The 12,289-nt window shown below is 39.9% G+C and overlaps 1 long non-coding RNA gene across 1 annotated transcript; it reads right to left on the reverse strand.

The window, feature by feature from the left end:
* Positions 1–1,922: 1,922 nt before the first annotated feature.
* LOC141790980 (uncharacterized) lies at positions 1,923–5,873 on the reverse strand. The gene is made up of 3 exons (XR_012598292.1): positions 5,810–5,873; positions 3,655–3,740; positions 1,923–1,994 (listed from the first exon to the last, which is right to left on the reverse strand). It is a non-coding gene; the product is annotated as an uncharacterized LOC141790980 (long non-coding RNA).
* Positions 5,874–12,289: the final 6,416 nt, after the last annotated feature.

Genomic DNA, 12,289 nt, shown 5'->3' on the forward strand with positions numbered 1-12,289 from the left:
GGTTCATGCATTTTTAAAAAGGAGAAACACACCGGACAAAATGCCACAGATTTAAAGTGCAGCTATAAGAGTGGCTGACCTGGAGTCTCACTGTTTTTACCATCCACACAATTTTTATAACGCCTATAAGTCACAGTAGGTCAGGAATCATGGGGTGAATGAAAAGACTTCAGGCAGAGGGGGGACAACATCAACCATCTGGACACAGCACACAAATTACTAAAACAGCAGAAGATATTGGTTTATTTTCAATTCAAGCAAAGCAGATATTTTTTTTACGATTACTACAAACTCAGACTTTTCGATTACTCAACAAATACTCCAGAAAGTTTGCTTGTAGAAGAAACTTGTGTCATGTAGGTTAAAGCAGGATGATGGTATTAAAAGACTCTCAGTTCGATGTTTCACTTGTCTTACTTCTTTTATTTCTAATTCAAATTTCTGTACAAAAGGAAACACTTCCTCATTCTCCAGTTGTGTTTTTACCTTCATCTGTGAATACAACTGGTTGCCTGATATTAGTTGATGTGGTCAGATGTGTCTGATGTTTGATCTTAAATGTCTTGTAGCAGTGATTTGCAATGTGGGCAGGAGTTTTGATCATTTATTCAACAGTCAATGTTTCATTCATATCTGACTGCCTACAAATTCTTTTTAGGTTTTGAAAATGTGTGAAGAAATACCTGATGGATTTTTTTAATGACTTTTTCTCAAATTACTGCTGACTAGCATGAGAGACAGTGACTTCATGCTAAAAAAAAAAGTGGGATGATTGGCAAAATCATCAAATGACATTCACACTGAATATCTAGTTTTTCTTGATTATTGATCTACAGCATTCTTTATCAAAGCTACAAAGTGAAGAGTTGACTTTTTCCTTTAACTTCATATTGTTGAAGTTTTCAATGGGACTAAAATGCAACCTACTACCAGCAATGACTTTTTTTCCTGCTCCTCTGAAGCTACACAATTTACTTTGATTTAGAAATAATCCTCTCACTCTAAGGTTTATTGGAAACATCAATATATTTGTGTAACGCCACGGAAGACAGAAAAGTATCTTGCAAAATCGTGAGATGCTGACAGACGAAGCTAAGAATATCCCTCCTTTATCCTTTAAAATTCAGCTCTTTAACCTCTCATGTTCTCTCTGCTCTCTCATTTTTCTTTCTTTCCTCCAGCATGACGTCTTCTCCATGTATCTTCCTCCTCCTCTTTCTGTTGCTCCACCCCTGACTGTTCATCTTCTCTGTTTCCATATCTCTGCTATTAAAACAACTGAATTATTAAACCTATAGTGATAATCGATCAATAACACTCTTTCTTAGAGGGATAGACCGTTTAATAATTGACTAATCCTGAGGGGACCTCTGCCCCCAGTGGCTGTGAGTCTGTGTGTGTTTTAGTACGTCCCTGAGTGAGCATGCGTGCTCCCCTTTGCAGCGGCCCATCCATTTGCATTTGTGTGCACCTGCATGTGCTCATTGTTCCCTTTGATTGAGGCGAGTGTTATTGAGGTAGACTGGCTCTGATGAGGGTCATGAGGAGTAATTAAACCCTTAACTCTCATTTCTTAGGAGCAGGAAAAGAGAGCCATCAATGGGTGTAATTAGAGTGACTAAGCCACAGGTGCAAAAGGCTGAACAAACACACAGCGGTATACGTCACAGTCTCATAAGGATTTTTACTCATTTTTGTGATTCGCATACCTTCTAAAACCTTGATTTCCCAAACGTAATTCAGAGCGTGACTAAACACATGGATATGTGTCTCTCTGGTGCTCCTGCTCCCGCTCTCTATTGCTCCATCTAAACATTTTCAATCCTTCCAGGAAACTCAACTTTTAGAGTTTTACTGTCCCAATTTATCCTGTTAGTGTAGAGACAAAACGTGACCTACTTACCAAACAATGAACTTGCTTATGCGTCCAGTGAAGCCAGACTTCCCAGATGTGGTTCTCTGAAGTAAGAACGCCCTCTGAACTCCTGGAGAGGCTGAACATCGGAGTAAGAAATTAAACAAGCGTTACAGAGTATGTCATTAAATATTTTTGTTTTACAGTCACTTTATACAATACCTATTCATTTATTTATTTCATTCTTCTACTTCATTGGCCAGAGAGCTCTACACCGGAGAAGCCATGTACAGCTAAAGCTGAACTCAAAATACCTTTGGTTTACATGTGAGGTGTTAATTGTGTTAGGCTTGGCCCTACATAACTAACCATCTCACACAAAGTTAAGGCCAAAAAGAGCTGGAATTATAGTAGAAGTCAGGGGTGCACTGATCACAATTTTCTGGCTGATCACCAATCTTTAAAAAGCCTGACCTGCCGATACCGATTTGTGCCGATACCGATTTTTATTCTTTATTTTTTATAACTGACAGCATATACCTTCAATGTTCCAATCTTATTTTATTCAAAATCACTGAACAATACCTGTGAAACAATAAAATTTTTATGTTTTAACTTAAAGTGATACTCCGGGATGGAACAAGTTGGGTCCTCCTATCACAAGGTTTAGGGCAGAAATTACCCCTACAGCAGTGTTTTTGTGCAGCAGAAGCCCAGAGCGCTCGCACCAAACACCCCCTCCCCGCTTGTCTGCCGGTTTCCTATGCACTCAGACGGGGCCATATTTTACTTGACCAAAAACACAAATAAACGGACTCCCACCGAAAAAATCTGATATCGGTCTGCATTCACGCTTTATTCAGAGAATTTTCAGCGCATTACTTTCACACAAAAACACCGCTAAATAAGGCTCTGCTGTAGGGGTAATTCTGCCCTAAACCTTGTGATAGGACCCAACTTGTTCCATCCCGGAGTATCACTTTAAATATTCCAAACTTATTTTACTCAAAATCACTGAACAATACCTGTGAAACAATTAAATCTTTATCTTTATTGATTGGTGCATGTCTAGTAGAAGTACATAAATACATAAGGAAAAGTGTCCACAAATGAATGATTAAGTCAGCTGAACTAGCTGAAAGGAAAAAAATCCACCATACATGCTTGAGAATAAGGTCAGTTGATACTAATTAAGCTCTATGGTTGTTTCTGTCAGATTTATGTATTTCATGTTCAGTGGAGCTTGTGTTGTGCACACACTTTGATGTATTGTGGGTCACACAAGTCTTTGCTTTTAACATACCAGTATGCTTTGAAGCTCTATCAGTCAGGAATTCACCCGTCATCCCATCTCTGCCTCCCGCATTGATAACAACTCTTAAAACTGCAGCAGTTCCTTCTGCTTGCCTGCAAATCCTTAAATTACCTCCTAAATCTTGAAGGAGGGTCACACAACTTCTTTTACTGCTGATGAGAGTGGAAGCTACCTATTACCCTGACAGTCACTCAGTCAAGCTCTGGGGTCACACAAGGGGTCACATATTTTAGTCTGAGATAGATTAAGAGATGGTCTGATTGACATTTAAGGAGGGAAGGACACAGCATTATCAGAAATTACGTCATAAATCTCAATTGTTTTCAGAGTAAAGCCAAAGGAAACAATAATTTAGCTTGAGGTCTACAGTCAAGAAAGCTCTGCAAACTATGCGTGATGAGACTGTTAAAAGTGGTCTGTGATTGATTGGTCGGGCCAGGAGTTCTCAGGTCTTTAACAAGCCTGTCTGTCACCTGTCACACACCTGAATTCCCAACAGTCTCCTTGTTGTTCCTGAAGTGCTGTCTATTTAGGATTCCTTCATCATCCTTCTCTCCTTAGGCTTTTTTTCTGTCAAATGAAGAGTGGGGAAGAAGCACAGGGCAAAACAGACAAAAGATGTTAAAAACTAGTAATATAGAGTTAAAATGCAATTTAAAGAAAACTTCCCCTCAAAGCAGAAAAAAGGTAAAAGTTAAACAGAAATTCAAACTTCTGTGTTTGATGGGAAATCATGGTCAGATCTGAGGTTAATTTTTGCACACTTGAATTGACTTTGTGTATATTACTGATACTTAAAAAAAGCTTCATTCTGTATTTCTTGAATTTTCAGAGGATACCAAAGTGATTTTAAAGCTAAGTCATCCAGTAAGTTTCAGTTAAGCAAGAAAAAAATTAAACAGAATGAACTTTTCGGTCCCCTCCAAAATACATCATGGTTTCTATGTCTTGTGTCTTTTTAATGATTTTCTTTGCTCTGAATCCACAGTGTGTTTCTGTATTTAGTTATGTGGCGTAGATAGCAGGATACAGACAGAGTGTGTTGCTCATATCTATAGCAGACCTACTTTAACTTACACATTAATCACCCTCCAGAGACGGTGTGTGTGTGTGTGTGTGTGTGTGTGTGTGTGTGTGTGTGTGTGTGTGTGTGTGTGTGTGTGTGTGTGTGTGTGTGTGTGTGTGTGAGAGTGAGTGCCAGTCTGTCTGTGTCTACATTTCTCTGGATCTATCATCACTGCTCACTGTTTCACTGCGCTCATTAGAAGCATGTGTACTCTACCCCAGCAGTTTATGCTGAGTGTTAGGTGTGTCTGTGTGTTTTATGCGTTCATGTTCATGCTACGTTAGTGTGTGGAAGGTTCTCAGGTTTAGCTGGACGTTATGGCTGCTGACCTTGCTGGCGTCCATCCATCGACGTTCCTGAGTCGCCAGGGTCTGGGGTCTGACTGTACGCTGACAAAGGAGTATCAGCAGCTTCTGTCTCTTTGTCTATATTTTCTTTCACTGTGTTTCTCCCTCTCTTACTTTGAAAGATAACTGACACAAGAGAAAGGTCCTGATACAATCTTACTCCTATTTTGCATGGCACTTTACCTATAGTTTCTTGTTTTGAATCTGGATCTTTCCCCCCTTTCTCTCCACTAATTCTGTCATTTAACCTCTTAATCTAATTTATCTAATTTAAAGTACTAACATATCATCTTCTCTAGTTTACACATAATGTAAATGGGATGCATTTTCCTGGGGTTTAGTGCAGCACGAGACAGTTTCAGGCACTGATACGAAACTATAACTGGGTGGATTTAATTCATATTTCTTTTTTAAAAACAAAACAACCGTCTGCTTTTGAGTCAGCCGACAATTTATTACAGCATGTTTGTTGATGTCAACATCAAAAAACAGCTCACTGAAAATGGGTCTATACCAACCAGTGTGATAAAGCTTCTTTTTCATACCTGAATACTTCAGTTTCTCTTCATGCTGGATGCCTGCTCTTAATCTTTGACTTACTCCATGTCTTTTTCTTGCAGTTAGACAATATTTATGCCCTAAAACAGCAGAGCTATCGATGTGGTATAGTGTGCTTACAGTGAGTGTGTGTTTTTGTACATCTAGAATCTCCAGAGTTCTTTCTATGGAGCAATATGTACTTCCTGTTTCCTGCTTTGTTGGCCAAAGAAAACCTGATACACCCTGGAGAGAGCTGTGGTGTAACGAGGGGGGTGGCAAAGGAAAAGGATGATAAAGGAAAGGAGAAGAAACAGATGGGGAAAAGGTGACACTTTCCATGCCCCCCCTACTTTGAATGTGTCATGAGCACATAAATTAAGCCTTATAAATGCATTAATATTGGTGGTTTTTATAAGTACAAGTTAAAAACAATAATAATAATAGTAAAAAAAAGATCATTCAGTGTATCTCGGGATGGTATTACTTCTAGGATGTTCAAATGAAAAAAAAAAGACTTATTAATACTTTTAACCTGTTATAACTACTTATCTTTGGTTGCTTGAAAAGCGGGGTCAGCACGAATTTTCGTTCATCAGCAACCACCTGTAGCATCGCGTTTCTACGTGGGAGAGGGCTGTGTACCTGACTTGGTATGTTAGCACAAGCTAATCACGGTTGACACAAACCTGCAACTCGCGTTGCTCTTCGACCCGTGCAGCTCTCCAAGTGCCCGAAAGCGAGTGAAAGTCGAGCCAAGTGTAACGTCGTTAGTGTAGTTGTGTGGAGCTAAAGGCTAATCCTAGAACAGTAGCTCAACGTATGACAGAAACAGGACCGAGAAGGACTTTCCACACAACTGTCAAGTTGTAAAAAAAATAAAAAATTTTTAGACCATATAACCAGGTCTCAATAGTACTAAATTCACTCTTCATACATGCACGAGTTAAAATAAGACGTCAAAATCCTCACCAACGTGTCACTGACGAAAGTGCTCCGCTTGGTCTGACTGCAGGAACGCAGTAAAAGAACTTATGTGTATATAACAGCAAATACAGAGCGGTGGCACCACCTAGCGGTACCACTCTGCACTGCCGCAGTACGTTCCTATCTATACCGACGGACAGTGCTTTGCCCTTCTTTAATAAACAGCTCTGTCTTTTTGGCGTTTCGTTTCCCTCTGCTCTAATTTTTATTTCTCCATGCTACCTCCGCTATCGTAGCTACTCGGGATAGCTTCTTCCACTCCTTAATCAACAGGCAAAGTCACTGGCGCACTGGGTGCGCTGTGATTGGCTGAGGTAACCACTGCCCAGCTTATCTCCTGTAAAGAACAAGACAACATACAGGCACAGGAGAGGGTTTTAGGCAGCTAGACACTGACCACATGTCTAGAGGCCCAGAGGTGACAGTTAAACAGGCTAATTCCTGTAAAAGTCAACATATTATGTTTTAGGAAATTCCTTCGGACTCTACCTTTAAGTAAAGTGACAACATTGCATGAGCTTAATGATAACTATATGCTTCCATAATATGTTTGTAAGACCTTGAAAGCAGTTTTTAGTGGCTGTAAGTTAACTGTAAACCAAAAAAAAACTCCACAATAGTTGTCAAATAACTATTGTAAAATTATCGAGATATGGTAATGGTCAACAGCTACTCTATTGTGTTAACCTTCTTCTCATACATTGGAAATGTAAAATCGAATGAATTTGGGGTAAAACGGAACAGAGAAGGAGGAAAAGCTGTTGGTTTGCAATACACTGGGCAACACTATTTTAGTTGAGTTACGTCTGACAGCTGTTTTTAGCTAATTTTTGGGTGCTGAATCCAAAACTGATCTCAGTTTTTCTCTGTCACATCAAGATGAACTATAGGATCCCCGTTTTCTAAATATATACATATATATATACATATATATATATATATATATATATATATATATATATATATATATATATATATATATATATATATATATATATATATATATATATATATATATATATATGTATATATATATATAAAACTTAAAAGACATGTGCTTGTTTTATAAAAATCTTTAAATACAACAAAATATGAAAGAAACAGGCACAGATGCAATATTCATTTAACAGTACAATGTATTTACAAAGGATATGGCTACTGGTGGAGCTACAGGAGCAGACATGATCTGGAACAAAGGAAATACATACCTATGTAAATGAAACACAAAGACGGAATAGTTGCAGTTGCAGTGTTGAAAACTACAACTTACAATGGTATGCCAATGGTAACAAAGTTAAGAGAAAAGCCAGCACAAATCCTCTTAATTCTTACTATGCTAGCTTTATGTTTGCAGATATTGATAATAATGACCTATTGGGAGCTGCATTCACCTCTCACCGCACTGTCTCAATTGTGACTGCACAAGCAAGTTGCCACATACACATACATTGGAAATGTAAAATCTAATGAATTTGGGATAAAACGGAACAGGGAAGGAGGAAAAGCTGTTAGTTTGCAATATGCTCATAAAAGAGATGTTTAAACATAGTCAGGATGAAAGGACAAAACACATTGTGATGTAAATGATACAGACATAAGATGTGGTGTCAGTGGGTCTGAGCCACTATCTCTGTGCCTGTCAGGAGGACACAATGCTGTTCGTTATTCAATTCTCTTTAATTGGTTTCAAGTCTGCCTCATTTGCATATGCATGCTAAGAGGGCATCTTATTGGAGGAGAGGTGGGAATGAAAAGCGCTGAGAGAGAGAGGGAGAGAGAGGTGTATAAAGACAGACTAAAAAGAAGAATGAATGAACAAACAAGTGAATAACAGAGATGTGAGTAAGTGGTTCTAGAGAAAATCAGTCTCTCTGGTTACCACAGCAACGAGAGGTGCAAGTTGGCTGTGCTCCCTACGTAACCAATTATTTCTGTGTGTGTGTGTGTGTGTGTGTGTGTGTGTGTGTGTGTGTGTGTGTGTGTGTGTGTGTGTGTGTGTGTGTGTGTGTGTGTGTGTGTGTATGTGTGTGTGTGTGTGTGTGAATCTACTATCTAGGGCTATTGATATGCAAAATAGAGAGTGGGTCCATGTGAGCGTTTGATTTATACTCGGTGTGTTTGCATCTGTTATCTGTGTGAGCCGTCTCCTGTCACTTTTCTCACCAGTTGCACATCTTTGTCTTTTGCACACAAACACCCACACAACCTTGTCCACACATTTATGTTTGCACTGTTTACAAAACGCTACATATAAAGGATTTACAAGAACACAGTCAGAAGTACAGTTCCCTACTGGCACAGGGTCCATCGAAGCTATACACTCTGATTTTCGTACCTTTATTTTGTTTAAAAAATGTTCAATAATGACGTAAACATTAAGTTGGAGTCAGAATAAATTATCCTTAAAAAGTAGGTTGAACAAAACCACCTAAGAACGTTGCACAGCTTTGTTGTCGGGCAGTCCTGGGTTCCTCCTATAAGTCTATTCATTGATTGATCAATCCATGATCTTTACTGCTTATCCCGTAGGGGCACGCTGGGATGCAGCTTATCATGGCTGTGATTGGGCAAGAGGTGGGGTACACCTTGGTCAAGGCGCCAGCCTATCACAGGGCTAACATAAAGAGACAAGCCTAGGTTGCCAATTAACCTGACAAGCTCATGTTTTTGGACAGTAGGAGTAGGCCAGAGAACCCACAGAGAACCAAGTTGCATGGGGGAAAATGCTAAAACCTCACAGAAAGGTACCTGTACAGCCAGGGAAATGAACCAGGAACCTGGTTCCTGCAGTGGGGTATACTGCATCACTGTCATTCCACATTCACCACTAAAGCAGAATCATCTTTGTGTCTGCTTGATGTGTGATGCAAATTCTCTAGAGAATGCTCTTTGACATGTTGGTGGACATAGTAAAAGTTAGCTCAAGAAATTGCATGGCCAAAGTTTTAACATTTTCTTGAAGCTTTTTCCAGCTGATTTTGGATTTGTTGAAATGCATTTGTTGACAGAAACTCGAACTTCAGAACAACTCCTCTGCTTAAAATTGGCAAACTACCTCAATGACCTCCTTAAGAAGTAATGAGTGCTTTCTCTTTCAAACCTTTTAAGTAATCTATTGGGGTTATTCCACTTCTAGAGGTTACTCCACTTTTTTCTTTGTTTTGGAGTTTTTGTGAAACTTTTTGTTTAAAAAGCTCTCAAACTTGCTGCTTCCTGTAAAACCAAACAAAAAGACTTTTACAGTTTTTTGTTTTTGTCTCTGAGTTCTGGTGCCTGTAATGGACTGTTTTGGGATTTTAACATTAATGAGTTTGCTAAGAAACTCCTCAACTACTCATTTCTGCATGAACAGAGATGTACATAAAGGGAAATGAAATGGGGAAAACAGATCCTATTTTGAAACTTTGTTTTTAAAGATGTCGTGTTGGAGATTGTGAGTGTTATTATAATAAGAGTGAAAAAGTACAGATAAAAAGGAGAGATGGAAGAAAAATCTGGCTTGTGTCAGGCTGAAACACTTTGTGTAGGGCTTTAAATTTCCTACTTTTAATGTTAGAGGAACCATTTTGAACCATTCAAGCATCCTTAAAAGCACTTCTCACCATCATAAAGTGAAACAGCTTATACTGCTTAACTCTTTATTGAGGACTTTGGATGCTGAATTCCAATGAGATCTCTCTCACACACACACACACAGACACGGACAGACAGACAGACAGACAGACAGACAGACAGACAGACAGACAGACAGACACACACACACACACACACACACACACACACACACACACACACACACACACACAGATTCCCAGTCTTCTGTGCTGCTGTGACATGCAGCCTATACACACAGGTCTTTGTCAGGCCGTTCTTTGTGGACTTGTACCTTTTCAGAGGAGCCATTCTGTCCCTCAGTGGGACCACCAGTGAGTTAGAGGAGCAGCCAACTCGGACACTGGCACTAATTGGCTACTCTGTTTGAGGCCCACAGAGCCACACTTAGACTGCAGAAATAAGCTGGTCAGTGTGAGGACGGAGGCCGGGCAAGGTGCCTGCATGAATACGTGAGACGGGGGAAGACAGATTGCTAATTAGGGGTCTCTGATGAACATGAGAAACATACAGAAGCAGTTCAAAACCTTCCTCCACCCGGCACATCCTGAAACACAAACACACGAGCACGAGCAATTAGTTGCTTGGTTGGTGTTGAAATGTGTGTGTGTGTGTGTGTGTGTGTGTGTGTGTGTGTGTGTGTGTGTGTGTGTGTGTGTGTGTGTGTGTGTGTGTGTGTGTGTGTGTGTGTGTGTGTGTGTGTGTGTGTGTTTTGGGGGGGGCGGGTGTGTCTTTTGTCTGATGCACTTCAGCTGCTCTGATTGACAACAGGGACAGGAAGTGAGGGCGTAGGGCTTAGAGAGGAAAAGAGCTTTTCTATCCATGCTGCCTTCCTCAGATTAACATTCTCCTCAACCTCTCCAAATTCCTCTCGTCCTCCTCTTCACTTTTTTCTTCCGCTTTCACTCTCCCTCCCTCCCTCCCTGCCTCCCTGCCTCTCTCTTATCTCTCCCATGTCCCACTCTCCTCCCCCTCCTGCATCTTTCTGTCCATTTATATCCATTTACAAAGCATCATGCAAGACTTTTTACAGATATTTCTGTGGCCTTTTTGTCACCCCCTTCTCGCCTTGGTCATTTCCTCAGAAGCAAGAAAGATTAGGTTACTCGGGGCTCTGAAGCAGCTGAGGCTCATTGCCATCCTTATACAACTGTGCCAGTGACATGAAGTGATGGAGTATCTACTTGTGCTCTATTAGCCTAGAAATAAATCAGCTCCAACCAAACCAAACCCAGGCAGTGCTTTGTAGACATGACTAGTGCTGATAACGGTGATATGTGACATGTTTAAGAGGTTAATTGTCAGGTTCGCGTCCAACTGTTGATTGAGAAACAAGAAGAGGAGTTTCTAATGAATGAAGCTTCTGTTGAAGATAAAAAATACCGAGATTTTGTGGCTGCAGCTGCTGCATGGACAGAGGTTGATTGAGGATAAAGCATTACATCACTGAATTTTCATAGACACTTTACTCTCTCTACCGCTGCCCGAGAAACAGAAAAAATATCCTCTATCAACTTGGGAATTAAACCCACAGACTGACAGTTAGGGGGAATAGATGGATAAACTGGCTGCTGGAGCTGTGTGGGGACTCTTGTGCCGCATCATTTACACTTATTACGCTTTAAGGACTTCACTTTTTGGTCTGGACACTGGCAGCAATGTCTAATTGTGTTTAGGTAAATTCACAATCACAGCATCTATCATGTGTCTCTGAATATTGATACTTTTATCAGTTGAAACTAATGTTCGTTGGTTGCAGTTATGCCAACAGTTTTCTCACCAGGTCACTGCAGGGAGTATATGATACCAGACATATCTGTCCATGGCGGGGCTTCAAAAACACAAGTGGTTATTTTAACAAGTCAAGTTGACCTCAACAGTGTGTACTATGAAAATAAGACCCAGGTTCCAAGAAAAACATTCTTCTGCAGTCTTTGTTTTTGGCCTGGTCTGATAATTACAGCACTTCCCCCCATAACTCAGTTAGGATCCATTACAGTTACTTTACCAAGTTTGAGAAAGAGGTCTTCCTGAGGAGTAAAGCTGTGTGAATTTAATGTTCATGTCATTGAGACAAAAGGAAAGCAAATGCAAGAGTGAAGTGCTACAACTCACGATGTCTGCTCTCGAGCATAATGGAAAGATAAATAAAACAAGAGAACATTTTACCACATTCACATTTTATTCCCTGTGTTCACTCTTTGTTTCAGCTGTCTGTGTTACATCAACTTAAAATCACCCACTATCTCCAATTTTGTTTTCCTCTAAATAACTGAAAATAAAAGTAAAATCTTCTTGACATCAACTTTTAAAGACCAAAAGGACAAAAATAACAGCACATATAATTCTCAGGAGGGGGCTGACATTACTTTAGATATATTCCACATCATGTGTCATTTGTACACACACGCACACATTAACAGCAAGGAGTTGTGAGGTTTCTAAAGGTAGCAACAATTTAACCCCCATAAAAAAAAAAAAAAAAATAAGACAGAAATATGAGAGGGAATGAAAGCCTTATGAGGAGGGGTTAGGGAGAAAATGAGCGGTGTAGTGAGAGGGGGGAATGA

Source organism: Halichoeres trimaculatus, unplaced genomic scaffold (genome assembly GCF_033239565.1).
Source record: "Halichoeres trimaculatus isolate MK-OKI-2021-1 unplaced genomic scaffold, fHalTri1.1 fHalTri1_scaffold_5, whole genome shotgun sequence".
Taxonomy (NCBI): Eukaryota; Metazoa; Chordata; class Actinopteri; order Labriformes; family Labridae; genus Halichoeres; species Halichoeres trimaculatus.